We start from the raw sequence: 6,075 nt of genomic DNA on the forward strand, positions 1-6,075 counted from the left end.
TTCCAAACAGATCTTCAACAACACCTTCACTAACCCCAGATTTAAGGCACAAAAATATCAATTGAATGGAAAATGGCGGAAACAACAGTTCTAGATTTTAAAGGCATGGACATATCAGCATTCAGAACATTAAAGGCATAGAGATATCAAGATTTAGAACAATAAAATAACAACAGATTGAGGACCATTTTGCATATTTTGAGGAGTCATTCAACCAACTCCAGATTTCCTGCATCTAATAAAGAAATATTATTTATTTTTAATATACAGCTCAAAATTTCATTCCAGGATTATTGTAACAGTTTAGGGGATATTTAGTCTATATATTGTTTTATTTGTAATAAATGATGATGGGCTTTTGATGCCAACACTCTACACCTTATAATAGATTCTCTTATTTGATTTCTAATGAAAGCCTTATGGTTCTCGTTTGACAAAATTTTGTGTTTCTTGTATGGTTTTTTAGTATTTCCATATTTTTTTGTACACATGTTCAAGCATTTATAGGAAGGTCTGGATAAGTGCATATTGAATATGAATTTATTCTTAAATCCCCTGCAAAATCATAACTTTTAGAAAGAGATTAGCTTATTGGACTATTTGTCCAAGATAACTCTTCTTTGACTGGTTTTTACTTTATGCCTTACTATAGCTATCAAAAGAGATTAGCTTATTGCACTATCTGTCTGAAATAGATCCTCTTATAACTGGTTTCAGTTTGGCCTTCTTGAATACTCTTCAATGTTTTTTCTTGGCATGTAAAAATCTTCTACATGCATCCAAATTTCTCTAATTGTTAAGAAGTTTGTTTGACTGCTTAATTATTAGGAATCTTCTTACATTCTTCTACCATAATTCTTGAAGAAGCTAAGTCATTCTATTAGGATGGAAGTTGACACTTTCAGAAATAGACATTGTGAGAAAGGCATTTAACCATGATTAGGGATTGTCATTAATCGCCAACCACCCCCAATTAAAACCATAAATTTGGCCATTGTGCTTCATAGGTTGTTGTTTAGTGACAAATGAACAACGTTAAACAAAGCCTCTTAAACATTGAGGAAGCCCCCTGTGGTTCAAGGGCCAGCTTGAACCTAAAGGCTCATTGAGTTGGTTTCCTGGCATAGTGTTAGAAAATTATATATTATGGAGCAATGGGACACATAAAATATTGCAGAAATATAAACACAGAAAGCGCATAAAACAAGAGAAACACAGATATACGTGGTTCACCCAGTTTGGGCTACGTCCACCCCGAACAGCCAGTCCTTCCTTTCTATTATCCAGCAAAATGAAGAGACACAACCTACAGCAGATCCGCTGTAATATCCTCTGTTTTCTCTCACAGTCTCACCTCTCTATTTCCCGCTCACACAATACACATCTATCACACAGCCTCAAATACAATACCCTCATACAAAGAGAGGGGTTGCCTTCTAGGGCAAAAGACTCTAAACTAAACATAAATTCTACCGTCAGATCATCCGCCTAATGAACGGCCCAGATTGACTAGAAATTACTATACTTTTACAAGGCCCCCCCATGGACTCCCCTTGCAGCGAATATTTTACGGGCGGCATTACCGCCCCCATTTTGAACTGGGGTCCTATGTAGCGATACCTTTGAATATAGAAGATAATCAGGCTCCACACCCAACAAGTAGTTTTTGCAGCCAAGTACTGCCTACGGGAAACGGGTACCACACATTGTAAACACTTTTGACCTCTTTCCATGTGCATTAAGTAGCATATGTTAAGACGTGTTTACGCCCATGGAGAGAGCTATCACAATGAATGCTTGATTTTCTAGCATAGCTTCAAAAGTAGTCTTTGAAATTTGTAAGAAAAATGAATTTAATTTTTGTTTTTTTCTAAATAAGACTATTTATTATAAAATTATAAAACCAAGTTAACTGTCAAATTTAGTAATAATGTAAATCCTTATTTCCACATTGGGATTCATTTGGGTAAAAATACTGTCAAATTTAGTAATAATATAAATCGTTATTATCACATGGGGGCTTCACTTGGGAGCAATACCATAGGATGTGCATTCATATGGAGGGTTTCACTTTATGAGAAGAAAAAACATAATATATTGAGTATATAATAGGGAGTAAAAATTCTTTATATTGGAAGATATAAAAAAAATGGAACTAAAAGTTAATAAAAATTTTAAAAAATATAAAAATTGTTAATGAAAAATAGATACTTACAATATGTAGTAAAAACAAGAATTTTTTAAGTTGAGAAAGTGTATTGGGTTTGTTTTCATAGGAGGTTAAATAATGTGATTTTAAAACTTATTTTGCGATATATATTGAATTAAAAAAAAACTGTTTAATATGGCAGTAATACAAATAATATGTAAAATGTTTAGTGAGTGAAATAGGTGTAATACCACCCAATGTAAATAACATTGGTTTCTGAACAAAGATAAATACCGTAAGCCTTTCAAATTACTCATATACCAACTCCAAATCCTCGTGTTATCTTGAAATCCGTAGATACGTGGCCCTACGATTTCTAAAGTAAACTAAATTTCTGTTTCACATTCACGTTTTTATCTCCCTGACACAGAAATACTCGCGTTGAGTTTATTATCTTTATTTCCTGAAATGTTCCAAAAGCTTTCCGGAAAAACGATTTCCGCAACCGGCTCCCTATGGAGTGCTTGAACTTTTGCAATGAGGATTTGGTACAATAACATATAGAATTAAGAAAATTACGCATTGAAACAGTTACCACAGCTGCTATAAAATCCATATCCTGCGATTTGTGGTTCCAACTATAAACATCACCAAATATAATATAAAAGTACTTCACTTCTACATACATGAGATTAGAGTAAGAACTAACTATCTACAACATCAGGGGAAGTCAAGTCTCTTTTTTATTCGCATCATCTTTATCTCAAGATAAGATAACATGCTATATATAACTCTGCAATTTATCTTACATAGTGTTGTATCAACTAAACTTTTTACACGATGAATAAATGATTTTGAATTGAGTCACTAAAACCTTGTCATTTTAAAAGTAGAGATTAAATTTTATATATAAATAATTTTTTATAAATAAAATTAATAAATAAAATTTAATATAGCTTCAAGGGTTAGTTCAATTTGTCGAATCCTCATTGTTAAGTATTTCGCTAATTGGGAGGTCACATGGTCAATTCTCCTCAACACCCTTGTTGGGGTTATGCCCTGCTAGTCTGGTCAATTCTCCTCAACACCCTTGTTGGGGTTATGCCCTGCTAGTCTAGCTCCCTTCAGGGTTGATCTACCAAGATTCCCTTTGGGGTTGATCTTTAAAATATTCCGTCTCCCTTCGAGGTTGATCTGCCCAGATTCCTTTTGGGGTTGATCTTTAAAAGATTCCCTTCAGGGCTGACCAACTTTAAAATATTCCAATAGAATATTAATATTAAACTTAATGTTTATTATTAACTAATTATATTGCTACTATTTTAATTTCTAATAAAATTGTTGTGGGTAAATATTGAATATATTAGTTTTGATTTCAAGAACCATAAAAGATCTTTTTGTTGACAAGAATATTTGTATATAAACCATAGTTACCAAAGTAATTCGGAATGGAATTGGATTCGATACAGTTTGAATGAAAATTTTCAAGTGGGAAAAAATCAGCAACTATACTATTAAAATTGGTTTTTTTTAGTATTCTCTTTTAATTATTTTTATTAAAATTTATGTTTTTTTAATCTTATAAGTTTTTCCTTTATATATCTTTTTGGTACATATATTTTACTTGGTAAAGTAGCTCTGGCTTATATTTCTCATTATTCATTTTATTTCAAGAATGTATGTTCTCTTCTTGCATCCTATGTTCTCTTCTTGCATCCTTCCAAGCCTTTATTTCCTTGCCGAGCACTTGCTTTCTGCAACTGCTCTGCTTGCAACAAACTCGAATATTTTCCAAATCAATATGCATAACATATCATAACAGGTTAGCTCATATACAACCATCATAATAATATGTACACAACTTAAAATAAACCACAGTTACTTATCCTTGAGTCTCTTTCTAGTTTCCTTCTTCTGTGTAACCTCTAGGTCGATTTCCCTGCTAGACACCCACCTAGTTTCTTCATGCATACCTGCACACAAGGTGCAATAAAAACAGAGGTATACATATCATGTTTATCATGCCATACATCTATCCATACTAGTACCATATCTACTACTTGTACATAGTACAATCTGTACTACTTCATATCCTACCAATGTCCATAGCATCACCTTCATGACATAGACTTATCCACATGATTTTAATCATGTTATTAGTATGCCAAACATTCCTTCATGTATTTATGGTAAGTAGAACAATTGTCCTCAATTGATAGGGAATTTTCACGAACATGTTTCATTTCTGAAACCAATGAAAGTTTTTTTATGTCATAATGTTCAAGTGCCATTATTTAGCAATCATTTTCCTATGTCATGTGGTTGCAACAATATCAATCTAATAGTATCATAATAGTCATCATGCCCACTATCTCTCAATCATACCCATAAATTTTAGTTTTGGGATTAAATCTATCGCCTATGCAAGGTTTTAACAACAATGGAATATACCATTAAATACATTATTCATTATGATACTCATTCTCTCATAGGTATTTAAATTTTATTATACTTCTTGGCCTTTCTTTAAGCAAGAATAGATTTGTTTGGTACCTAACTAATATCCCACACTTCAAACAATCATGTCATATGCTTTCCTTCTTCCAACACCTTTTTTGGTTATGATAAGTTTCATGTAGGTCTAAACGTCATTGGCTAAACAGTATGCACCTACATAGATTTCCCAGATAGGAGTTATAAGTGAAAGATAACTATTCACCGCTTCACATCCTTAAGACCAAGAGATTGGTTATCCTCGCTTATCTTATTTCATGCATGAGTTATGTTAACATTAGAGTTTTAGATCATTATGAGTGGTAATTATGAAAAATATTTTTTTCTTTACCCATTTTCTGCTTACTAACTCAGAGGCATTTTCTGAAGAAGCATAAGACTTTCTTCTAGATTTCCATTATGTATGTATACTAGGTGTAGTTTTGATGTCAATTTAGTGTACTTCTTATCATACTGTCATTACTAATATATGATGTTGACAATAGGTTGTATCATATTTTCACACCCATGTGACAATATCATTCTTGGTTTAGGTTAGATTATCATGTACTTTATGACTCATGCTTTATTCAATCAGAATCCCATGGATTCCAACCTATGCTTGTTTAACTATGCATAATTTTCTGATAAGGTTTTGGTTTCCTTCATGAAGGTGTATTTAGATCATTTTCTTATTAAAATGATTCATTTATTGACAACCCAATTTATAGATCCATCCCAGTAGCTAAAGGGTGCTCCATGGTGACATCATGCTGAAGTGAACTCTTGCCTCCATTGCATCCCGGTGCATTGGTGTGGCTCCTTCATCCAACTCTTCCATTAACATGCGCATGGTCTTATTGGGTGTGTCTGAATCGGCAACACATTGATGCATAGTATCCACGCTGATCTTCTAGTGTGTGTTGGTGGTCATGCACATCAACTATCAACTGCATGTTCAACTCTAGTCGGACTTGCTTCTTGTCTTTTCCTCAGTGAGTGTGCCAAATGGGTTAGATCACATGTGTGCACACAATAACATGCATGCTTCCCAATTCCCTTGCATGTGATTAACAACACTTCTCAGTATGTTTGCTCCATGCCAGCTACTGGGATGGATCTATAAATTGTACAGGTGCAGTTTCATCTGTGAGTGCATGTGGAGCCCGTTGCTGTACCTATTCTTGTTGCAACTCATTCTCTCGCCTATGCAGCTCCTATTCTTCCTTGATTTGCTTCTTCTGCACATGAAACTTGTTCTCTGTTCCCTTGTTTGTCTTCATGCAACATTCATGTGCGTCGTCACCTCATAGCCTGAGTGTCCAAAGTTGCTTTCATCAGCAGTGGATCAACTTCAGCTTGCAACCTTGTTCTACCTCTGTGTTGTTAACAACCTTCCTCTTGCATTCGTTGCATCTGGTGTGTTGCCTTTA

Source organism: Pinus tabuliformis, chromosome 2_2 (assembly GCF_031772625.1).
Source record: "Pinus tabuliformis cultivar Carrire ecotype Pingquan chromosome 2_2, CPIR1, whole genome shotgun sequence".
NCBI lineage: Eukaryota > Viridiplantae > Streptophyta > Pinopsida > Pinales > Pinaceae > Pinus > Pinus tabuliformis.